Source organism: Sceloporus occidentalis, unplaced genomic scaffold, assembly GCF_023333645.1.
Source record: "Sceloporus occidentalis isolate IW3139 unplaced genomic scaffold, rSceOcc1.0.p SCAF_420, whole genome shotgun sequence".
In the NCBI taxonomy this organism is placed as follows: Eukaryota; Metazoa; Chordata; class Lepidosauria; order Squamata; family Phrynosomatidae; genus Sceloporus; species Sceloporus occidentalis.
Window position 1 is genome coordinate 896 of NW_028317400.1, and position 26427 is coordinate 27322.

A 26427-nucleotide genomic window follows, 5' to 3' on the forward strand; every position below is an offset into this window, starting at 1 on the left:
CATGTTACCTTCATAACAGACACAATGCCGATACCTGCACAGCCGCTCTCCAGCACCGGGAATCTGCCCCTTTCCAAATGCCCCGGGGGTAAATTTCATCACAGACGGAGCATTCCAAGGGTAACTACGGCATTTAATGGCTCATAAAAAGTTATTTATTTCAAACAATGGGGGTTGTTTCAGCTGCGGGTTAATCTGCCCGGGGACCGTGGGGTTAAATGTATCGGGGGCATCAGCAGGCATTGTGCTGACAGTGGTGCGCAGAGATGAATGGGTTAATCCCGGACTGCCAGCTCCCCCGTATGCCTACATTCCTGCCCTATGAGGGGCATCCCAAGCCGTGTGATTTGAGCAGTCAGTCGTCCCCCCCCCCCCCGTCCTTCCAGCAGGGAACAGGTTAACTCAGAGCTTGGCACATCGGTGCTTGACGGCCACCCTTCCAAGCCATGTGTTTTGGGGCAGAGCCAGCTGCCCCCTGCCCCGTGCGGGGTATAATTCATGCTCCCGGCCAGTCTGCTTTCCTGGCTGAGCTGCGGGTTTCTGGTGCTGCCAAGTCCCCCTCTGGGCAGGGAAGGGGTTAATTTGGAGCGCCAATCATCTGGCAGCTCTCCCAGACGACGCGTTTCGCTCTCTGCCAGCTCCCCCCCCCCACTAATCCTTCCAGGGTCTCGCGCCCCCCCCCCCCCCCCGCCGCAGGTGGGAATAATTGTGATCCCTTCCAAAATGTGCTAATCGTACCTCGGGGGGCATCAAACTATTCTGCCCCTCTCAGGGAGCAACGCGCGCCTTCATTAACCCCTTCAGAGCAGAGCGGGTCAGTGCTGCCTGCTGCTTAATGAACATCACACGGCGGTCGGTAACGAGAGTTCACAACAAACGAGCCCCGTTCAGTTTAAACAGGAAAGTCGCCCTTGTTAGTCATTAACCTTCGCTAACCCCAGTCCATCTGTGATCACACAATTTAGCACTTAGACCACCAAGGATGAAATCTATACCACCCCTGCCACGGACCCTCAGAACCTGCCCCCGCTCAGATCTGCCCCGCTTAGAACCCGCCCCCCCGCTCAGAACCCGCCCCCGCGGGCTCCCATCCCGAGGACAATCACCCGAAGTGAAAGCGACCCAACCAATGGATGAAACGCGACGTATTCAGCACCACGGACTCCACCGGCACCAAACCAGCAGAGACCCCCCCATCACAACAGCTCCCCGAGTCCCCCCATCAGACAGTTTCTCCGAGACCCCCCATCACAGTTCTCCGAGACCCCCCATCACGCAGTTCTCAGAGACCCCCCATCACAGTGCCCCGAGACCCCCATCACAGTTCTCCGAGACCCCCCCATCACGCAGTTCTCCGAGACCCCCCATCACGCAGTTCTCCCGAGACCCCCCATCACGCAGTTCTCCGAGACCCCCCATCACGCAGTTCTCCGAGACCCCCCGTCACGCAGTTCTCTGAATCCCCCCATCACACAGTTCCCAGTTCCCCAGAGAGGGGCATCAGAGGAGGAGAGAGGGGCATTAGGTGAAAAGAGAAATGGGGGGCATCAGGAGTTTGGGATAGGGACGGGCCAAACTAAACTGCGACACTTTGAGTGTAAAAATGAATGTTTGCCCCCCCCACGCGGGGGGGGATGTGGATGAATGTTTGCCCCCCCCCACGCGGAGGATGTGGATGAATGTTTGCCCCCCCCCACGCGGGGGATGTGGATGAATGTTTGCCCCCCCCACGCGGGGGATGTGGATGAATGTTTGCCCCCCCCCCCCACGCGGGGGATGTGGATGAATGTTTGCCCCCCCGGGGGATCAGAAGGAGTTGCAATCATGTAAATCCACGAATAAGTTATGAATATTCCTAATTAGAGACTCGTTAAAAAGCCAGGATGGGGGTCACTGAGGATGAGGGGGGTGCAGAGAGTCGTGGGGGGGAGGTGCAAAAGGATTAGGGGGGGTGAAAAGGATTAGGAGGGGTGCAATTTTGTGGCCCTCAGCGACTTCCATTATCCCGAACAAGTGGCGCCCGGGGCCCGCAGATTAAACGGATCGGCGCAAAGCATCTCAACAGCTCTTTCCAGAGGTGGCCACGGAGATCGCAGACACCATTTCCACATCTATATAAATATCGGCCCCCACCGGCCCCCAGCGTGGCACCTACCCCTCCGATCTGTACATGGAGCACCTCTCCAGGGGCACCTTCAGCACCCCGCGGTTTAACCCCACGAACAGGGATCTGTCGCTGTGGAGGATCTGCAGGCTAAGGATCGGCTCCTGTTGCCCCTGGGGGGCTGCGGTTGGCCGTGGACAGCGCCTTCAGGATCGTCCCGCGTTCTGTGGACAGACAGACAGACGGGGGTGAAATACTGACAGCCGGACGCGCCCGGCCACGGATCCCCAGAGCCACACGCTCCCAACACTCGTATTCAGCTGAGCCAGGGACTGACCATGCTAAATAGGGACACTCGGGAGGTATGCTTAAATAGTTAATTTCTGGCTCAGAAATCACGCCCACAGATTACGAGACAGCCCACGGATCCCCAGAGAGACCCCGGATTACGAGAAACGATTACTCGGCGAGCGCAGTCACCTGTCCCGATGTACATGACGTGGTAGAGCGTGTCCTTCCCCTGCACGATATCCACCACCAGCTTGGAGAAGCGCACGCTGTCCTGCGCGACCAGGGGCTCCACGGACACCGGCTGCACCACGTCGTTCATCAGGAACAAGCGCTGCGCGTCCTGCAGGCTGCGCTCCGTCAGGTTCTCGTTGGGGCTGTCGTCATTCAGGATCCCACACTGCGAAAACCAGGAGGTTTAAGGGTTAAGGCGGGGGGACGGGGGCTGCATGCAGCGGGGGGGGGGGGGGGGTCGCTCCATGCGCGGCGTACCTGGAAGTTGGGCATGGGGTTGATGGTGGGCAGCCACGCGGAGCGGGGGTTCTCTTGGTATTTGAAGGGGCCGTTGAAGGCCTGAGTGATGGCGCTGAGGTTGAAGGCGCAGACGGCGGACGCCGCGATGCTGTTTCTGGGGCAAAAATAACAGATTGAGCACAAAACATAAATACACAGAAAATACGGAGAGCGCGGCGCGTGGAGCGTCACGGACCCCCCGAGCAGACCCCGGCCACGAGAGCCCACGGAGTCTGGTTATTACCCAGAACCCCCAGCTCCGGGGGCAGAATGGAGGGCAGGTTACCAAAGAGAGACATGAGAGACGGAGACGGCGAGAGAAAGAGAGAGAGAGACGGGGAGAGAGAGATGGGGAGAGAGAGACGGGGAGAGAGAGACGGGGAGAGAGAGACGGGGAGAGAGAGAGAGGGGTGGGGGTTTGCTTGTTACTGAAACAAGGTCGATTTAACCCTCTCTTTCCACGCTTTGGGCACCTGTATATTTTTATCTAAGTATCTATTTTTGTTAATTCTTAGTTGCTACCATGACAACCGCTATTGGCGTGCTGCGTTTAAGAGCTGGCGGCCATTTTTAACTCCTGAGGAGGCCAATTTGCAGAGCCGGTTAGACGGCGATCGAAGCGCTCGGCGCGGAGAGTATGGATCGGAAGGAGATGAGAAGCCCTCGCCCCCTCCTCACCGGCCCCCAAGGGCAATTAACGCACAATGGGAACAATCCGCCCGCTTCACGGGGTCCCGATACATGCGCGCGAGGGGCCCCTCGACACAACGCAGCGCCGGCAACAAAGTTTTTATATGAAACCGGAGGAGAAACGACCAAAATCATCAAATTGGAGCGAAAACAGCAGAAAGTTTCATCTAAAATCCGGGACGTTCTCTCGTCTACAGCGCTGCGGCGTATGGTGGCGCTACATGACTCAATAAATGGCGGTTTTTTAAGGTGTTATCAGCACGCCGGGGGACGTTCACAGTTTTTGCCCCAATCTCAGGGTGACTGGGCAGATTATTGGGGGTCACTCGGTCTGACTCCTTCCTACCCCCCCCCGCTGGGATCGTATATAAGACTCCCAGTATGTTACGGGTGATCTCCCTGCTTGAATGCAGGTGACTCCATTAAGTGCATCTTTAAATAAATAAAGGTTTCCATGACGACCGGTATTACAGCCAATTGGGTATCACATTTGGTGTTGCTGCATATATTCTTTACGTCGGGCCATTGAAGGGTTAATAGTTGGGGACTCAGGGTCCCCAGGTGAGGTTATGACATTTAGGCACTCAGCGAAGCCGCCCCCCCCCCCCCCATCTCCTGCTTTCTGCTCCATTTATAAAACTTGTGGAATGAACAGCCAATCAGGGGTTTTTATGCGTTCTAGAGGCAGGTCGGCCTTCCCCGGCCGCGCGTCTTTAACCCTTCCCCGGCCGCGCGGCTTTAACCCTTCCCCGGCCGCTCACATGTTGGTGGTGAAGACGCCGTAGATCAGGTCCTGCTCGGGGAGGAAGAAGGTGCTCTGCAGCTCGTTGTAGTAGAAGGGGATCTCGCCGGAGCGGGAGCAGTTCAGCCGCGCCTTCATGAACGTGGTCCACGTGTCCTCCAGCAGGAAGCGGCCCCCGAAGTCGTTCTTGCAGACGCGGGCCACGCGGGAATAAACCGTTTTGCCGCAGTCGTGCTCCACGGCGTTCTCCCGGAAGAAGAAGTACGTGAAGAGACCGACGTCGTAGGCCGCCACGAAGTTGGGTTCTAGATAAAAAAAACAGATAAAACACGTCAACCAATCACGTTCCACATATTCTGCCCCCCCGTGGGGTAACAACAGCGCCATGTGGGGCGCAGCACCGGCCCCCGGCCACGTTTCTAACATCAGATCCGTGATTCTATTTAAGGGGCCGTTCCACTCTAGTATGTGGAGCAAATAAAGCCTTTTCAGTTGCCATAGCAACAACCTGTTAAGCTGTCAGGCTTTTTGTGTCTCATGACAATTAAGCGTTCCCGGCAAAAATAATCAAAAACAGAAAATCTGAGCTCTCCCCCCACGAGGGGGAGAATGAGAAGCGGAGTTTCCCCGCACCCCGGGGGGGGGGCGCTCCTCCGTGACACCCGTTAGCAGGGATCGGGGGTTTCTGTCCACCCGGGGGCCGCTTCCGCCGTGACCCCGTTAGCAGGGATCGCTGACACTCACCATTCAGCCATTTGGAGTTGTACTGCGCGGTGCGGAGCGGGGGGACGCTGCCCAGGCTGCGGTAGATGGCAGGGTCCCGGCCGGAGAAGTCGATGACGGTGGCAGCGTAGAGCTCTCCCCGGGACGTGATCACCGCCGTGGAGTTGTGGCGCGGATCGTAGGGACACCGGGCCACCCCGTTTATCTTCTCGATCACTCGGCTCAGGTTCCCAACCTGAACAACAAAACAGGGGCATGAGGGGGGGCAACTCTTTTTATAAATAAAACCAGGATTCTCGGAGTTCGGTTTTCCTCCCCGATACCCCCGGCAGGAACGAGCGAGGATCAAGGGTATAGACTTTGTTTAACCCCTTAAATAAACCAGAGGATTATAAATAAACGCATGACGCCACGCAGCACTTACAGGGTTAAGAACTGCGGTATAGTTTCATTTAGTGTAGTAACCCCCGGCCCCCTCGGCCCCCGGCGATCTCCTTACGGCTTGGATCGGATCCCACACCGTATCGGTGATCTGTTAAGAATAAGTTTCTTAAAAACCTTTAACTAAAAGCAGCTGTTCGGACCCCAAAATAAGAGGAAATCTTTAAGAAGTTTTTTGTTTCTGGGGGGCTTCGATCCCCCCCCCCCCCCGTGGGGTCCTTTAAAGTTCTTAAAGGGAAAGAAGGCTTTGAAATCCGTTTCTAGAACGCGGAGGGGGGGGTGGCTACAAAATGTGCAAAAACCGTATATTTACTTAAATCTGAGTTTATTTTATGACCTTTTTCCCATAAAAGCAATTATTATCTGGGTGCCGCATTGTAACCGTCTCTGAAAACTCAGCGGCAAAAAACGCAATTATTCCACGGACGAGAATTTATATTTTTTACTTTATGATATTTTTTTTTGGTTGAAATAAATGATAATCCCCCCAAAACGCGTCATCGATAGATAAAAGAACATCCCATTTCACTTAGGAAACAAACTGCCCCCCGTAGATACCCCAAAAGGGGCTAACTGCCCCCCCCCCCGAGCCGCAGAGGCAAATCAGACGCCGGGCAGCGAAGGCAGCTGATCGATGTCCCCCTCCCCCGCCGTGCATCCGAAGCATCCATCAAACCGGTAACCGCGGCTCCTCCGCCAAATCATCCGCTTCGGGGGCAATTTATGGAATTTCGCGGCTGATAATGGACTCCACAGAAAGCCGAGAGCGAGGTGGGGGCCCCGCGTGTTTCCTGCCGTGTTACGGGGGCCCGCCGCCGCCGCTCTATGCTGGGGTCCGACGCCTCGCCCAGCGCTAACGGCTGTAATGCTGCTCACTGGTAAAACGGCAGGAACTGCTACTGGGGGGTAGGGCCAGTTTGGCTGTATGTCGGCCGGGACGTGTCCCTGTATAGATGGACATGCTAGCCAACATGGCTCCACGTGTCACGCAACTGGGAAGAGAACCCGCGTGTGACAGCGAAGGGGTTACCCGCAGCGCAGTACAAAGGGGACGTCACAAGCAGCCTATAACATAACAATGAGACAGCGCCCAGGAGCTTACAATCTAGCAGCATTAGCGTACCTGTCGGCTGGTGCACACCGGGGAGAAGGCGTTCGTCCCGCACGTGAACACTCTCTTCCCGCTGACGATCAGCACGCGCACGAAGTTCTGACACTCCTCCTGAAACAGACAAACATACGACGTCATACATGACGCGCCCCGGCCGTGTCGTCGGTTCTCATTTCTTAGCGTGACGTAAAGAGCTTTATTTCTATTATTTTATATTATTGCTCTGACATATACCGGCGCACGGTACGGCTCGTGAAACGCGTCAGTCCGGCCGGGCCCGAGCGACCGCGGCTCCCAATCCGGCCCCTGAGGGATTACAAAAGCAGAGAGATTTGCGGAATTTCAGGACAAAGCCGGCCGGGGAGCGTCTCTAAAAAACACATCTTCAAACACGGAGCCGGCGGGGCGCTCGCTGATCCGGGGCCGGGGGGGCCGAGGCCGGGCGCTCGATCCACGCACGGAATAAAAAATTATAATACAAGGAATCGGAATATCGTCTGGCCCAGCGAGAGTTAATCGATACGCCCTGCGCGGCGGCTGCAGATCCCCGGCAGAGGGGCAAATTCCGGATATTCCACCCAACATTTTTCATTATTTCAAGCGATCGAAACACAATGCCGAACTCCGAAAAATATCTGCCCCTATCCAGCGGCCCCGGGGGCAACGAGCCAAAAGGCACATTCCTTTTCAGAGATAAACGCGAAATGCTCCTGGAAAACACGGATTTACTGATCACTGAACATAACCCGCTACTACCCGGGGGGCAATAAGCAAGCACTGATACCCCACCGTCACCCGGGGGGCAATAAGCAAGCACTGATACCCCACCGTCACCCGGGGGGCAATAAGCAAGCACTGATACCCCACCGTCACCCGGGGGGCAATAAGCAAGCACTGATACCCCACCGTCACCCGGGGGGCAATAAGCAAGCACTGATACCCCACCGTCACCCGGGGGGCAATAAGCAAGCACTGATACCCCACCATCACCCAGGGGGCAATAAGCAAGCACTGATACCCCACCGTCACCCGGGGGGCAATAAGCAAGCACTGATACCCCACCGTCACCCGGGGGGCAATAAGCAAGCACTGATACCCCACCATCACCCAGGGGGCAATAAGCAAGCACTGATACCCCCACCGTCACCCAGGGGGCAATAAGCAAGCACTGATACCCCCACCATCACCCAGGGGGCAATAAGCAAGCACTGATACCCCACCGTCACCCGGGGGGCAATAAGCAAGCACTGATACCCCACCGTCACCCGGGGGGGCAATAAGCAAGCACTGATACCCCCACCGTCACCCGGGGGGCAATAAGCAGGTACGGGCCAAAGTTATATCTTTAGCTGGTTATCTTAACTGCCCCCCCCCCCCCACGCAGCCGCTTTCTGCACCCGTGGAATATTTATACGAAATCTCTCTTCAAACAAAGCGACATCCGACCCGAAACCTAAAGAAAAAATACAAAAACGATGAATATGTTAATAAAATGGCCGGGAACGGCAGAAAACGTCACTTCGCTTCGAATTCCAGATTCAGCCGACGTTCAAAAATCCGATCAAAACGGACGAGAACCCGAAGGTCAGATCTGCGAAAAACGCAACAAAAGCCTAAAACGGGAAGAATCTGCCGCCTCGCGCTCCGGATTCAATTTATTTCTCGAGACATCGGGAAATACGCCAATTATCGGTAATTCTCCCGCGTTCCGGGTGCCTTCGGGGAATTCCTCCGGAGAAGGAAACTTTCACTCCCGGAAGATTCCCATTCCCAGCCTATAATTTATCTTTATCTAAATTTAGCCAAAACCAACAAATTCACCCAAAAAAAAGATTTGAAGTATGAAAATATAAATGATGTCATACGTTACCGCGGTGCATGAAAACACGCCGTATCGGCATTCTTCACAACGCACGCGACCTACAGAACACGGCTGGTGCCAGAGGTCACGGAAAGCCGGGAGCCGAGCCAACTCTTCCACGGAGCGGCGGGAGGAAGGAGAGGACAGGGTCACCTGCTTAACACGCATGCTGGCATGTTTAACCCTTTCACAGCCCGTTGCCTGTAAGCTGCCCCCAAAAGCACCCGTTACGATCATTATTTGGGCTTCAGGGAAAGCGCCGGCAGCTGCTGCAGAAACTCTTTTCTCATCTGCCGTGATAGACCCCCGGATACCCGGACCGGTGCGCCTGGACTGTGTTATTTTGTGTCATTTCCCTGCTGATCCGCTAAATATTTAAACGTTCATCTCATTGACTGAAATTGAAAGGGTGAAGGCACAGAATCTTCCCAAATCAGCCCAAAATGCTCCTCGTGCCGGCATTGGAGTCGGAATCCGGCTGAAGTCACGCTTTGAGTTAACGGCGCCTTCGATTCGGGATGAAATGTGCCGGCTGCATCGGCTTTTAATTGCATTTAATGGCTCACGTTGGGAAGATATTCCGCGTATTTAACTGTAATATTTCACTTCTAGATGCTTCTCCGAGTGCGATCGCCTCTCCTTCACTTTCCTCTCTCCTCTTCCCCTCTCCCTGACGTCTCTTCTCCTCTCTCCTTCCCTCTCCCTGACGTCTCTTCTCCTCTCTCCTCTTTCCTCTCCCTGACGTCTCTTCCCCTCTCTCCTCTCCCTGATGTCTCTTCTCCTCTCTCCGTCCCTCTCCCTGACGTCTCTTCTCCTCTCTCCTTCCCTCTCCCTGATGTCTCTTCTCCTCTCTCCCTGATGTCTCTTCTCCTCTCTCCGTCCCTCTCCCTGACGTCTCTTCTCCTCTCTCCTTCCCTCTCCCTGACATCTCTTCTCCTCTCTCCTTCCCTCTCCCTGATGTCTCTTCTCCTCTCTCCGTCCCTCTCCCTGACGTCTCTTCTCCTCTCTCCGTCCCTCTCCCTGACGTCTCTTCTCCTCTCTCCTTCCCTCTCCCTGACATCTCTTCTCCTCTCTCCTTCCCTCTCCCTGATGTCTCTTCTCCCGCATTCATTCTCCCCGAACATTTGTCGAGCTCAATAAAACCCTTTAATATCCGTCCGTGGGGTCTCCGTGTCCTGCCTGGCAGAGACCGGCCATCGATCCACGTTTATTCGGGTAAAAAAAAGGAGAAAAATCAGACAGGAGAAAGGATTCTTTTTGGGGGCGCTGGGTCGGTAAACCAAGATTTCCGATCAACCCAAGAAAGACTAAATATCTTGTTTTCTGCACAATTCCCACCGGCTGTCGGGGAGCCTACAGAGTGACAGACGGGAAAAGAAAGTTGGGGTCCCTGGTGGGGTACAGAGAACCCCGATGCGGTTTCAGGGGCTGGGCGAGTCTCGTCCCGTTCCCCGTAGCGGTTCCGGAGCCGCCATATATCCGCCGGGGTTCCTGAAAGTTATTTGCGATCCGTTAGGAACGTTCTCTGCGGCCCCCCCAGTAATCCGACGGCTCCGATCCTGCAGTTACACGGAATGAACAGCAGGTGGCGCCAGAAAGCCCCGGTTTAAAACGCCTCAATTCAAATCGATAGACATTTCCCCCGAGATCGTTTAGACTTCGTGTTAATCTAATAAAGCGCGGAGAGCGCAGAGAGAGTAACGATGTGCGGCTCGTCCAGGTCCAAGAAACGTTTCTTCCCTATCTATAAAACCCGAGAAACCATCGCAAGGGGGCATTTAAACGTCATTCCGCGGCGTTCAGAGGCAGTTGCCAAAAAGTCTCCAAGCGCCTCATTTATGTTGTCAAAAAACGAAGGGATCTCAATAAGCACGGCTTGGGGGAGAGAAAAAAGAGAGAGGATGGAGAGAGAGAGAGATTGGGGGAGGAGAGAGAGGAGATGGAGAGAGAGAGAGGCGGTGAGGAGAGAGAGAGATGGGGGGGAGAAGAGAGAGGCGAAGGAGAAAGGACATTTAAATATATAAAGGAATAAAGGACAGGAGGGAATTTATTTCAAAGGAGGAGAAAAATGACAGCAAGAGAGCGGAATCCAACACTAGAGAGTCAGAGACTGAGATGGAACGGAAGAGAGTTTGGTAGGTAAGTGGAGCAGCCTCCCAGCAGAGGTGATAGGGGGTATTAAACATGCATGGGATAGACACATGGCTCGAGTCGTTAGAGCGGGAAAGTCCATTTATTGTGGTTTTTAGGGAAAAGCGATATAAAGTGACTCCTCGATTCGGTCGTGAATCCCTCTGAGGCGCTCTACGCCCGGCCCCGGTTTGACGTGTCAGTGAGAGCGGTCTCTTTCCCCTGCAGACATCCGGAATTCTGATAGATTAAAGGGACCGTTCTATCGCCGTTTGGATGATGATTTTTTAATCGGGATCTCGGGGTAATAAGGTTAAAAGCCCCGTTGCCGAGCGGACGTATCGCCCGTCCTCAGCGCTCTCTGCGCTCTCAGCAGGAAATCTCTCACCAGAGAAACGCGATTATTAAAGAACTTTTATGCATCTCCGTCGCCAATTAAACCCAAAACCCTGCGCATGTTGGCAGCGGTCCCGAGACGTGCTGTTCCCGGCTCGGCGGAGGCCGATATACCCTCCGAGGGGCATAAGAAGCGGTGGGTGTGCGAGTTTCCATGTCTCTCCCGGGGGAGAAGTGCCCCTCGGCCCCCCGCAGAATGCTTCTGAAAACAGGTATTAGGGGGCAATTAAACGATAAGGGCTATTAACCTCTTCTGTGCCAGAATAATCGCATGCAGCAGCCGCACCATAGTTCTGCAAATGGCGGCGACTGAGACCGGCGTCGAGGACTGGCGTCTGATACACCGTATCTAGTTCTATGCTGTACGGGGGGCTATTATTTTGTTGCGGATGCGCCGGGGGGGTTCTTACCTCCGTCTTCCCCTTGCTTTGGCACGACCGGCGCGTATCTTCATCAGAACTCCACTCTGTCGCCTGAAACACACAATAACACGGCCGTCACACAACAGAAAGGGTTAAACATATAAACCCCAAAGCTGGGAAAACGGCGGCCAAAGGGTTATGAACCTAGGGGCCCAAAGGGCCACAGGGACCCGCACCACGTGACGTCGGCCTGTCACTCCACGCCGTTACTCCGTATTTGCTCCGCTCGGAGTCGCACTGAATTTCACACGGAGTCCCGGCTGTCGGAAGCGGAGGAATGAATCAGGCCGGGACACGAAGCGTTTGTTATAATATGGCTCGTAATAGGAAGATATGGCGGCCCGAAGCGTTGGCAGATGGTCCGCTTGGCACGAGGGAGGGAAGCGAGCAGGTTGTGTGAATTAATGCGGGGAGACCGGGCTCTGGCCACAAATACATCATTTACACCGAAAAGAACAGACGCTGAATATAAACCCCGGTAAAGGGCCGGGAACATGCGCGCCTTCCTCACCCCCCGCCGGGGAAACGCACCGCAGACCTCGCCGGTGACCACGGGGGGCCACGTCCGGTCCTCTGAACCTCAAACCCGTATTCCCAGGGAGACAACGCGGCGGCGAATTAACCCCCCCCCCCGCAGAGGACATTTACCCTTAAAGCCCCGATAAACGCCACGCCGGACACCGGGGGGCATCGGCTGCAGACACTCTGTGAACCCCCCCCCCAGTTATTAACGTGTAATCGGGGTTATTAGACTGTATTTTAAGTGGATTTGGAAGGGATAAAGTGAATGGTCCACATTGTACTGCGCTGCGGAATATGATGGCGCTACATAAAACAATAAATAATAATACTGATTGGCGGTTGGAGGGCAGAATGTGATTGGCTGGTTGTGGCAGCGAAAGAGGGGTTACTAAAATATAACAAACAAGTATTAAAATCTTAGTTTATTAACCAAATTATCTGTGACATAAATCCTAATTTTTTTAACCAAAACTCCCCCTCTAATTCCACTCGGAGAAACGCGGCGGCGGGGATCTCCGTCGGTCTCTAACATCTAAACGTTCGGAATCCAGAGAGCGGATCGAATGAAACACTTTTTCCATTTAATCAGTAAATATATCCGTACATTTGGGGTTGAATTTGAGGGATTTCGCAAGGAACGTCCGTGAATCTCCGCCGGCGTCGGCTCTGGGGTACGGAACGTTTCCTTAGCGCTTGTTACAAACTAACCATTTCTATTTAATGTCCCAATTTCTTGCTTTTTGAGGTGGAAAGTCTGTCGCTTTCTTTAAGCCGAGGGCAGGAGACCCCCAATCAGGAGCGGGACCCCGTCCATTCAGGGGGGATTAGCCCCGGTGACGGGTGTGATTGGGATTCAATGACCCCAGTATCCTCTGATACAAAGCATTCCAGCGGACCCCCTTATATTAGGCGCACAATGGATTCCCCGCGGCCCCCCGATCTGCATTGTGTTCCAAGGGGGGGCGCAAACACATCTGCTTCTAACACCCTCGCCAAATTCCTTCGGCTTCCTCTCTATTGTCCTCAAAAGCCAAGTTGAAGGCAAAAGCATAACGGTGGGGGGTGGGTGGGGGGTCTGCGCTGCCATTCAGGGGGACGTCAATAACAAGAGAGATTTTGGGAATCCCAGAGACCCCCCCCCGGAGATCTCCGATAAGATGCGCCGGAGACGGGGGGCGAAAAGATTCCCACGCGAGACACAAGACGGTGACGAAAAATACGTGAAACGGGGGAAAATCGCGAGTTTAAGTATCGGTGTAAATAATACATCCCGTGCCAGATCCCGAGTGACTTATAATCCGCTCTGATCCAGGGGATCTATTAGATCAATATTCTACAGCGTTGCAGAATATGAGGGCGCTATATAAAACAATAAATAAGAATATATAAAACATTAAATAATAAGAATATATAAAACAATAAATAAGAATATATAAAACATTAAATAATAAGAATATATAAAACATTAAATAATAAGAATCCGTAACAGCCGCGCGAACCTTAAACTCCAAACTCATTAAACGGATTATAACGGCCTGAAAAGTCTCGTTTTCTGCTAAACAGTAAATGCCAGGATTTGAACCCAAATCGAAAACTATTCAAAATGAGTGTTAGAGCCCTGCGTGGGTTAATCTGTGAAGGCATCAGTCCTACAGGCACAGTTTTTAACTCTTTAGCTGCCTTGATGCTCCATGGGATGAGACAGCGAGCCCCTCGTACCCCCCCCCCCGATATGATGATATTAAATAAATCAGTTATTCAGCGATTATTCTGAAACATCCGTGGTTTGGACCCCTGGTTCCGGTACCGGAGTTCATACTCTGAGGCTCGCACCGGGTAATACTGTTTGCCCCGTGTCGGCTCTGTTCCCCCGGCTGACGTGGTTCTCCGTCGAGGTCCACGAGTCGTGGCTTGCAGACTCGGCCTCCTCAGCCACCTGGCTCCTGCTTTGTTATCTGCGATTGGTAGACAAATATTCGGCTCCCGCACGTGCGCAGCCAGGTCTGCAGGAATGAAATCTGCCCCGACCTGCCCCCGGGGGGTTAAACCTGGGTCACCAGTGCCAAAGCGGGAGGTTAAAGGGCGGACCCAGCACTTATTGCACCGGTTCTGATCCATGGGCTGTCGGTACCGGCGCCGCGGGGCTGCATTGTGTGAGTTTTAACCCATCGCTCGCCGCGCTCCCCGACTGCTGCACTTTAATAATCTCCACCACTCTGTGCTTCAAAAAACACAGAAAGCGCAAATGGTTCGTTTTCATTTACCGTTTTTTTACTATTTACGTGAAATTCCGACCCGAAAACAGGTTCCGAATCCAAGAGATCGTTCCTGGAAACAGCCAAAGAATTCGTGCCCAGAGAGACGCGCGGAGCGGCCGGGTCACTCACGCCCGAAAAAAGCGGGTTTTGGCCAAATGCAACAAATTGGGGAAAACAAAGTATTTTTAAGTTAAGAACGGAGCCACATGCAACAAACAAAAAACGTGGACAATTTTTAGATGACTTCATTTCACTAGAAATTAGAATAAAAAGTCATCATTTTGCCCGTTTTAGTTACTTTGTATAAAACACGTTCCGGAGAAACGGGGAGAAACGGGGGAGAAACGGCACGTTTTCTGCATGAAGCTCTTTGTCTTCGCTGTTTGTGTCCAAATTCCGTTTACTTGTCGGGACCGGAGCAGAGGGCAGGAATTTAACAAACACCCCGACGGGGTCACCGGGCCTCGGAATATAGAAATTCACTGCCTAGAATTTACCCAAAACCCAAACATTTTTCATTAATCCTAGCAAAGAAAATTCAGGACGGTATTCACCATAAACAGCTGCAAAAACATTCTGCAGAAAAACTAAAATATTCAAAGAGGACAGGTTTTGCATTTGATTTTTTTTTTGCTTTTAATACTTTACTTTTTTATTGCATAGAATTCCTTATTTTTATTCTATCAAATTCTTTACTTTTTTATTGCATTTAATGTTTTATTATATAGAATTCCTTTTTTTTAAAATTGCATTTAATGCTTTATTTTTTTTATAGTATAGAATTCCTTATTTTTTTAATTGCATTTAATTCTTTATATATTTTTTGGTATAGAATTCCTTTTTTTAAAATTGCATTTAATGCTTTATTTTTTTTATAGTATAGAATTACTTATTTTTTTTATTGCATTTAATGCTTTATATATTTTTTGGTATAGAATTCCTTTTTTTTTAAATTGCATTTAATGCTTTATTTTTTCCTGCACCAAATTCTTTTTTTTAGGGCTCAGAATTCTCGAGCGTTTCCCGCGCATGCACTTAGCGGCTAATGAAGCCACCATTCTCCGGCTTCCGCGCAAGGTTTATTTTATGTTGACATATGTTAGTTCTGTAAAAGAATTATTTCAAAGCGTCAGTAACAAAAGGATCAGAGGATTTATTCCCCCCCAGTTGTATGGGTGGAGCTCCCGGACCGTCTATTAGGATGCGGTGAGACGTCTCGCCTTAATCTTCTCAGGGCCAATTAGCACGGAGTCTATTCTCTAAATCCTCCTCGGTGGCCTGCGTGTTAAAGAGCAGCCGGAGAGGATTATCGGCGGCGCGCAGCGGGACAGCGAGCGGAATAAAAATATTACCCCGCGCTTAATAGAGATGGCGGATATATATATACTGTACGGCTTTAACCCTTTAATAAAGAGGAAATCGGGGCTCTCCACCCCAGATTAACGGAGGAGAGAAGCCAGTGCATGTATGTGTGCGGTGTTAGAGGGGCTGTGCGTGTTAGTTAGTGTGTGTGCGTGTTAGTGTGTGTATGTGTGTTAGTATGTGTGTGCGTGTTAGTGTGTGTATGTGTGTGCGTGTTAGTGTGTGTGTGTGTGTATGTGTGTTAGTATGTGTGTGCGTGTTAGTGTGTGTATGTGTGTGCGTGTTAGTGTGTGTGTGTGTGTATGTGTGTTAGTATGTGTGTGCGTGTTAGTGTGTGTATGTGTGTGCGTGTTAGTGTGTGTGTGTTTAATTACGGTGGACGGGGGGGTTGCTGAAGAAATACTGTATCCGGGGGTCACTAATCCTTCACTCACCATCCAGGCCTCAGAAACGCAAGGCGAGGGTTAATGTCGGATCTTTTTACTTCTGGATTTTAATGAATTCCCCTCCAGACAGAATTCACAATAACTAATTAACACAATCCTAACTAACACAATCCAATCCTATCTCTATACACTAACAGAGTAACACAATAATATATCCATATAGTAACAGAGTAACACAATCCTATCTCTATACACTAACAGAGTAACACAATAATATATCCATATAGTAACAGAGTAACACAATCCTATCTCTATACACTAACAGAGTAACACAATCCTATCTCTATTCACTAACAGAGTAACACAATCCTATCTCTATACACTAACAGAGTAACACAATAATATATCCATATAGTAACAGAGTAACACAATCCTATCTCTATACACTAACAGAGTAACACAATCCTATCTCTATACACTAACAGAGTAACACAATCCTATCTCTATTCACTAACAGAGTAACACAATCCTATCTCTATTCACTAACAGAGTAACAGTCCTATCTCTATACACTAACAGAGTAACACAATGATATATCCATATAGTAACAGAGTAACACAATCCTATCTCTATATTGTAACACAGCGGTCTCTTTAGAAGAGTGAAATTCCGCGCATGATCGTGAAAAATAAAAGAAACGTTTGTTGTTTCCGTGTCGTCTCCACACTCCCAGCAGCCGCTGCTTTTTATCCCATTTCCGTCGCAGGGTCCGCAGGCCGCAGCATCAGGGGGTCCTTTAATTCCCCACCTTTGCCTCCGACGCGCTCCCAATCTACCCTGAGGAGCCCCGGATTTCCCACCCAAGACCAGCATCAGGAGCAGCAGAAAATAACACAAGAAATAGAGCAGTTTATACGCGAGAGAGAGAGCGTAGAGAGCGCGTAGAGAGAGCGTAGAGAGCGCGTAGAGAGAGCGTAGAGAGCGCGTTGAGAGAGCGTAGTGAGCGACTTCATACATGACTATAACACACGTCACATACCTGGATGAGAGAGACGTTGAACAGGCTGAGTCTGAAGAGGTAGTTCCTGAAATACAGAAGAATCAGAATTATGATCAAGTCAAAGTAACCTTTGTAGATGTAATGTAATACTGAGAGAGTGGTAGATAATTGGAACAGCCTCCCAGCAGAAGTGGTAGAGGGTAATACAGTGAGGGTATTAGACATGCATGGGATAGACATACGGCTCCTGAATCTAAGACGAGACCAACGACTGATTAAGGTTTGAGTCTCTACAGCAGGAGAAACGGGCGACTAGACGGGGGCCGAAGGGGGCCGATCTGCCGGCGGGTTCTATGTTCGTGTGAATATTTCACAGGCTGGGCCCCTTCAAGCTCATGAGGGCCACATGCCCTTGGAATCACCACGAGCACCGCGGCCACTCACTCACTGAACTGTAAAATGCAGGCTTTGGGGAAAATGAATGATCTCTTGATAGCTTTCAGTCCCAGGCCAGAGACTGCCGGCCCCCCGACCCCCAAATGGACACCTATAAAAAGGGGGTGCTGACCCCAGGGGCCACAACTGCCCTCACAATTCACACAGCCTATAACTCCTGCCAGTGAGACCAACTGCTGACAGGGAATATTTCCAACTAATAAACAATATTCGATAATAATAAATAATGTTTAATAATAAATAATGTTTAATAATAAATAACGTTTAATAATTACGCCCTCCTGGTATTTATTACGCTCTCTTGCCCCACGTTCTGCCCCTTTACGTCTGAATCAGGGGGCTCAGAGGTTTAATCCCCCCCCCCGGGGCAGCGTGAGGTTGGTACCTCTGTCCACGATACGGCGTCACGGGGCGGCTGAGCTGAGTCAGCAGTCTGCAGATTATATGATTAGCGGCTGTCACGGGGGATGTGTCTCCCCCCCCCCCCCGGGGCCCTATAGGGGCTTCCATAGGGTCCATTATACCCCCCTTACCCCAAGACACACGGGATTTTAAGGGGTCACAAGAAAGCGGGTAAAGTATTTAAAGTGTTTTACAACCAACCTAAAAAGAATGTTTTTTTTACGATAACGAGACGCTTTTACTGCGGGGAGATCCGGGCGTCTCTCCGGGTGGGAAATCTCCTCTCGTTTTGGGGGACAGTCTCAGCGTTCAGTTTTATGCCCCCCGTTTATCTGGCCGTATAATTACCCCGCAGGGGTTTTATTACCTGGATCCCACAATCAGCTGATTCCTGTTGACATCCAGAGCCAGACGAGAAAAGTCTCGTGCGTCTGCATAGGTGAAATTAGACAGCCAGGGCTGGAGCTCTGCAAAGAGACAGAGAGGGAGGAATGAATTAGACAGCCAGGGCTGGAGCTCTGCAAAGAGACAGACAGAGCGGCACGGAGGAATTAGACAGGCAGCGCCGGGCTGTCAGCGGGGTCCGGGCTGCGCGTTTCATGTGAAATACGGAGACTTTGTATTCTCTGACATCCTAATTATCGCGCGTCTCAAAGCTGCTATTAGAACTTTCTAATTCTGGGCACTATTCGCTTAACAAACAGAAACGGATATTTAACCCCTTCACCGCCGGAGGCCATTTCTGTAGCATCCGCTGTGTAAAGATTTCCTGACAGCCCCCCAGATGCTTGAAAGGAAGCCGGGGCTCCCGATCCCCCTCGTTACACTAATTACTGTGTCTTTAACACATCTTTCCCCCACAACACTCACACTCACTATAACGCACACTCACTCTAACCCCATAGACTTACACACACACTCTTCCATCATTAGTGCAGCTCACACAGCTCTCCCTCCCCGTCCACTCACTCCCGTCTCCATTGCAGCTCACGCTCTCCATGTAAGCTGTTGCCGCCATACGACCCGCTGGGGGGCTCAGTTACCCGGCATCTGGTAAGAGACCCCCCGTTTATCTCCCTGTTTCTGGCCGACGCGCTTCGCTCCCAAAACTCACTAAAAGAACCCATTTCAGGAAAACTCCTCTGCAATTATAATGTCATCACTGCCTGTTTCTGACATCACCGCCTACAGCCGCGAGGCCACGCTCCGCTAAACGAGACGCCGCGCTAAACGAGACGCTCCGCTAAACGAGACGCCGCGCTAAACGAGACGCCGCGCTAAATGAGACGCTCCGCTAAACGAGACGCTCCGCTAAATGAGACGCTGCGCTAAACAAGGCGCCGCGCTAAACGAGACGCCGCGCTAAACGAGACGCCGCGCTAAATGAGACGCTCCGCTAAACGAGACGCCGCGCTAAACGAGACGCCGCGCTAAATGAGACGCTCCGCTAAACGAGACGCTCCGCTAAATGAGACGCTGCACTAAACAAGGCGCCGCACTAAACGAGACGCCGCGCTAAACGAGACGCCGCGCTAAACGAGACGCTCCGCTAAACGAGACGCCGCGCTAAACGAGACGCCGCGCTAAACGAGACGCTCCGCTAAACCAGACGCTCCGCTAAATGAGGCGCCGCGCTAAACAAGACGCCGCGCTAAACGAGACGCTCCGCTAAACGAGGCGCCGCGCTAAACGAGGCGCCGCGCTAAACGAGGCGCCGCGCTAAACGAGACGCCGCGCTAAACGAGACGCCCCGCTAACCGAGACGCCCCGCTAACCAGTAAAAATAAATTACAGATTTACTCCAAATGAGTTGTTTCTGATTTCCAGGGAAATTATCCGGGAATTAATGCCGTTTATCCCAGTTTGGCCGTTAGAGACCCAGACCCTTGCTGGCTGAATAGAGACCCCCAGTCGTAGGAGCACCAAGTTATTCCACCAATCAGAATAAGGTTTCTGACTCCGCCTCCCACCCCAAACGGGTCACTTCCTGTCAGCATGGAGCCTTTCGGTTCCCGGGGCATTAATAATATCAGCGCCATATACCGGAGAGGAGCCGCAGCTCCTTCCCAACGAACGTCAGAACGTTCCGAGAACGAAACGCAACGAAAAGGTCAGGAGACGGATCCCGTAGGACGAGGAAAAGGTCCCGCGACCTAAAAGGAGAGAACTTACCCCCCCGACTTTATTTAACGCTTGGGGGGGCAGAGTGACAGACAGACAGACAGAGAGACCGCAGCAATGAGCGAGAACGCGGGAAGAAATAGAAAAACATTATCTATAGATTTCTCCTACAGGATGTCTAAACATTATTCCTCCCCATTAAGTTGCCCCGTATTACTCAGTTGCTGATTGGTTCAGGCAGCCTTTGTAAGGGTGGGGGGGGGGGGGGAGGGTGAGAACTTCTCTTAGTTATCCAATAAAGGTGGACGGGGTGGAAATGGATGATCGTTTGGGACAAGATGCGTGTTTTTACTTCTTTACTCTTAAACCTCAGGAACACGAGGTACGGCATCGCTTTACTGCGACGAGTTTTACCGTTCTCCACGTTTTTAAACCAAAAAGACGCTGCAAAGAATCTCCGGGGAGGAAAACGGAGACAGCAGGCGATCAGCTGAAGAGCCCCAGATTTTGGCCGCGGGGATCCGCAGCAGACGGGGCAGAGAAGCTGACGGAGGCTCCCGCTGGCCAAGTGGCAGCAGCCCAGGAGTCGGATTAAAGCGGAAACGTTTGGCCCCCGTGACAGGCGGGGGTCTCGGGCTTCCAACCTGACTGACGTCTGGCGCCAGATTCCGGCGGAACCAGCAGCTGGCGGCATTTCTCCGATAATTCTGTATCAGACCGGCAGCGGAGGGCTGTTTGGGGGATTAGGAGACGCTCGCCGAGTCCCGGGGCGGAAGGCGTTTAGGGAAACCCTTGCCGGTTATGCTGCTTCCCCTCGGAGACGCGTCGGTAATTCTAAGGGCCGGTGATTCCCAGCCGCGCACAAACAGCTTTTATTTCATCCGCCCCGGCGCGTTATTCGGACCCCAGGAAGGGCCGCTGCGGCTCGCAGGGAGAAACGGAGAGTCTGAAACTTTACTAAATAAACAGGATGGAAAAGCCGTGCATTGATGCGTGGAGACCCCCGGTAAATAGCGGGGGGCCGCGTTATTCCTGCCGAGATATTAGATGAATACGAGGGGGGAGAATGGTGCAGAAGGACGGAGAGCGGCGAGGGGGGCAGTTAATCCCCGCGTTTATTTCTAACCAGAAGGTTTTATGCAGAATCTGAGGATCTGATGAATGAATTATCCTGAAATAATCCGGACGGCGAGGAACCCGCGTTCTACCGACTCAGACGGGGAGTCAGGGCGGCGCTGCCGGTTTGGGGGTTACCTTGAAACGCGAGGACCGGGTGCTCCCGCCGCTCGCACTCTTCCTGCTTGTCTGTTTCCGAATATTGGCCAACGACAGGCGCCGCCGGGAGGTGGAATACGAGGATGAAGAGCGCCGGCAGCGATAGCGCCCTCCTCCTTGGCGCTCTCATGATGGCAGGCAGCGGAAAGTCTACCTTCCACAAGGCAGGGGGCAACACCTGGAAAAAAGGAGGATTCGTGATTAGGGAGACGGGCAACTAAAATCAATACAGAAGGCAACAAAGAATCGCTAAGAAGACTCGACTGGCCGCTGCCGGCCACACAGAGCAACCCACGGATTCTGCAAGTCGTTTGCGAGGGAATGCGAGTGAATGCGAGGGAAGGCGAAATCTCGATCCGTGGAACTCACAGCTCAGCCCTGCGCAGCCGCAGCGTACGCGTGACACGGGGGCCGGTGGGGGCCAACGCACCGCAAAAACATTGCTACATTGTGTCCCCAAATATTCCACGCAACAGCACTGTGAGAATACGGGGCCCCCGTCTCCCTCTCGCCTCACATTTCATTAACATTCTCTGGGGATAGCAGCTGTGGCCCCCAAGGTCTCGAAGCGACACACAAGCGTTTCCTTATCCTCGCGCAGTCTTTCCACGCCGGGCATTCATTCTACACAAACTTTTCCACGCTCACTCCACATTTAATCACCTCGACGCACACTCACTCGCTCGCTCGCTCGCTCCCGAAACACACAATGCACGGAGAGCGTGGAGCGCAGGGAGAGCGTGGAGCGCAGGGAGAGCGTGGAGCGTCTGACGCGGAGATTTATCTTCCACACGCAGAGCGGGAGAGAAACGCAGATGTTTGGCTTCAATAAAGAATCCATACTGCAGATAATTATCCGGAGTGACAGACGCCAAATGGAGCCGTGGGACCTGTCAATCAAACGTCATGCGATATTCCACGCGCATTCTCACGCAGCGCATATCGAACGCGTCTGATACTCCGCTGATACTGTAACTCTCGCAATCAAGGGGAATATGAATGATTTATTAGAAGTGAGAGGAGAGAGCTGGGGGTCGGACTGTGGGTAGGAGGACGTCCTTTACCCCCCCCCCCCCCCCCCCCCCCGGGTAACAGACAATTTTCAGGAGTGCAAATAAATCACAAGCCATTCAGTGAAACGACGGCCATATTTCCCAGAAGCCTCAATAATGAGGGGGGGGGCGGGCGCAGACCCCGGACCCCTCGCGCATTCGTGGTGCTGCTTCTCTGCTGGGTCCCTGCAGGTTCCGCTCGTTACCAGAGTCTTTTGACGCATTTAACTCTTCGGGGTAGAGGGCGAGCGTTACACCCCATTACATTTATTTATATAGCACCAGCAGAGTCCGGAGCGCTGAATCCGCCAGAAACCATTAGCCGCGTCTGGTTGATGGCATCGATTTCTTGGCTTCGTTGTTGCCTCTGCGACGGGCAGTGCAGCCATCAAAGGGTTAAACTGGGGGTTTTGGAGATATCTGGTTAAAAATAAGGGACTATTTTATCTCAGGGAAGCGGAGACCGGGGGCAGCCTGTGGCAGAGCCAGCATTATTTGATCAACTACCTGCCATGAAGTCCCTTCCCACCTTACAAAGGCTGCCTGAACCAATTGGCAGTGGTAACTTAATGGGGAGGAATAATCACGCGTGGGTAAGGTGGCTGCTCCGGTGGGATTCAGATAAGGTGAGTTTTTACTTGAAAAACATCTTCATGAGGTATTATTATTATTATTATTATGCAGGAAGCCAGGAAGGGGTTAAAACCTCTGATCGACTTCATTGAAAGAGTTTACTTCCCTAAAACGCGACCCCCGGCCCAGCGTACGACAGCATGCGCGGAAACACGGCAGCTCCTACCCTCCAAACGGGTTACAACGAGACGCTAAACGCGTCACCCGGGGCCGGGGGGCCGGAGATCAGAGGGCGTTCGTTAATTCCCATAATTTCCACGTCAATCATCCGCAGACAACGAGCCAAAGAACCCCCCCCCCCCCCCTAAACCCCCCGCGCGGCGGCCCGGAATAAAAACCACTTTATCCCCAAAGACTCGCGGGCCGTGGGGGGTAAGATTATTCTTATTTGGAAACATGAAGTATTTGGTGACATCCATCCTGTGGGGTTATATCTGCTGCGGGGGGGGGGGGGGGTATATGTCCCGGCGGGGGGGGGGGGGTATATGTGCCGGCGGGGGGGTTATTCCCCAGCTCGGTGCGCGTGGCTTTTTGTGGCTCTTGTCCTTTCCGTGGACGTTCTGGTTATAATAACCTTATTTCTAAAGATAAATGTATTTGCGGCGGGACCCGGGGGCCGCATTCTTCTTCCAAACGACCCCCGCTCTGCCACCTCGCGCCCCCCCCCCCGCCCCGCACACAACGAATTCGCCTTTTTTCCCGCGGCGGTGATCGCGAGGTCAGCAGCGCCATTACCGGTGACTGGTGGCGCCATTACGGCCGTAATAATGTCATTTCCCGCCGCCGGCCGCTGGGATAATATTTCCACAGAGCCAACCGAGCTGAGACCTCATTACAAGGACTGTTACCCCCTGACGGGGTAAATACTGGGGGGGGGGGGTACGGACTTTACTATAGTCATGTGTACAATAATAAGCGCTATAAGGGGCCAACATGGCCACAGTACGGCCCCCTGAAAGACTTCTATATGCCCCCCACAACATAAACTATACGGCACCCACTACTGCCCACCGCCCCCGTTTCTATACATTTCCCTCCTGTAAGATTTCTATAAGTCCCCCAATTACCACTTCTATACGTGTCCCCGGTAACCCATCCATACCCCCCCAATAACCCTTCCACGCCCCCAATAACCCTTCCACGCCCCCAGTAACCCATCCATACCCCCCAATAACCCTTCCACGCCCCCAGTAACCCTTCCACGCCCCCAGTAACCCATCCATACCCCCCCAATAACCCTTCCACGCCCCCAATAACCCTTCCACGCCCCCAGTAACCCATCCATACCCCCCAATAACCCTTCCACGCCCCCAATAACCCTTCCACGCCCCCAGTAACCCTTCCATGCCCCCCAATAACCCTTCCACGCCCCCCAATAACCCTTCCACGCCCCCAATAACCCATCCACGCCCCCCAGTAACCCTTCCACGCCCCCAGTAACCCTTCCATGCCCCCCAATAACCCTTCCACGCCCCCCAATAACCCTTCCACGCCCCCAATAACCCATCCACGCCCCCCAGTAACCCTTCCACGCCCCCAGTAACCCTTCCATGCCCCCCAATAACCCTTCCACGCCCCCAATAACCCATCCACGCCCCCAGTAACCCTTCCATGCCCCCCAATAACCCTTCCACGCCCCCAATAACCCTTCCACGCCCCCAATAACCCATCCATACCCCCAATAACCCTTCCATACCCCCCAGTATCCCGCTGTCAGTAGGCGTCACATACGGACCCCCGATCACTCGTTACCCTTTGAGATGTTAATTTTCATTTGGGGGAAACCCGGGAGACGCTCGCCGAGAAATCACCGCTGTGGGATGTTTTGGAGCGGAGTCAGTAAATGAGAAATTGCCCTAAAAGCCCCCAAACAGAAACCCCCAGTGACGGGATCCCAGCTCTTCTTAACTAGAAGAGGGGCGGCGGATCCCGAGGGTAGTTTTACTGTTTCCTATCGCTCAAAACAATGTAGCAACAATAAAAAAACTACATTTCCTGTGAACCGACTGACATCGGGGGCTTTTTCATTTCAATGATAGTTATAATAATAGGGGGGTAGTTGGGGGTATTACTGGCCGCACGTCACCTGCAGGAACCGGCGAGGGGCAAACATGAGTCGGCTTCATCAGAATACGGCTGCACTTTTATTGAAGGCGATTACCCGGGGTATAACGCGCATGGAGCGGGGGGCAGATAGCAGGCGGCAGGAACCCGGCCAGGTAATTGCGCCGCTTGCCAACAGCCAGACACGACGTCCAGCAAATGACATTAATCCACCGAAGCCGACAGATAACCGGCCGCCGATCCGTCAGCCCCGGGTCAGCGCCGCGCCGCGCAGGGCCTCAGAGGTTCATTGAAAGCTTAAAGCCACGTTCCACGGCCCCCTGTATAATGTATAGATAAATCAGCGACCGGCCCCTGTATAATGTATAGATAAATCAGCGACCGGCCCCTGTATAATGTATAGATAAATCAGTGACCGGCCCCTGTATAATGTATAGATAAATCAGTGACCGGCCCTGTATAATGTATAGATAAATCAGTGAGGCCCCCTGTATAATGTATAGTTAAATCAGTGACCGGCCCTGTATAATGTATAGATAAATCAGTGACCGGCCCTGTATAATGTATAGATAAATCAGTGACCGGCCCCCTGTATAATGTATAGCTAAATCAGTGACCGGCCCCTGTATAATGTATAGATAAATCAGTGGCCGGCCCCCTGTATAATGTATAGATAAATCAGTGACCGGCCCCCTGTATAATGTATAGATAAATCAGTGACCGGCCCCTGTATAATGTATAGATAAATCAGTGGCCGGCCCCCTGTATAATGTATAGATAAATCAGCGACCGGCCCCCTGTATAATGTATAGATAAATCAGTGACCGGCCCCTGTATAATGTATAGATAAATCAGCGACCGGCCCTGTATAATGTATAGATAAATCAGTGACCGGCCCCTGTATAATGTATAGATAAATCAGCGACCGGCCCCCTGTATAATGTATAGATAAATCAGCGACCGGCCCTGTATAATGTATAGATAAATCAGTGACCGGCCCCTGTATAATGTATAGATAAATCAGCGACCGGCCCCCTGTATAATGTATAGATAAATCAGTGACCCGGCCCCCTGTATAATGTATAGATAAATCAGTGACCGGACCCTGTATAATGTATAGATAAATCAGCGACCGGCCCTGTATAATGTATAGGTAAATCAGTGACCGGCCCCTGTATAATGTATAGATAAATCAGCGTCCGGCCCCCTGTATAATGTATAGATAAATCAGTGACCCGGCCCCCTGTATAATGTATAGATAAATCAGTGACCGGACCCTGTATAATGTATAGATAAATCAGTGACCGGCCCTGTATAATGTATAGATAAATCGTTATATAACTGGTGTGGGACTCAAGCAGGTGGAAAATGAATGCCTTTTACATGCTGACGATTAAAATGTGCTTTTTTAAAATATCGCAATTTTTTCGATCAATTTATCGGTATTTTCCGTGCTTTGGGGGCCAATCATATGA

The 26427-nt window shown here is 52.1% G+C and overlaps 1 pseudogene; it reads right to left on the reverse strand.

Moving 5' to 3' along the window:
• Nucleotides 1-2133: 2133 nt before the first annotated feature.
• Nucleotides 2134-26427, reverse strand: part of LOC149272763 (semaphorin-5B-like) — a 31926-nt pseudogene continuing 7632 nt past the window's right edge.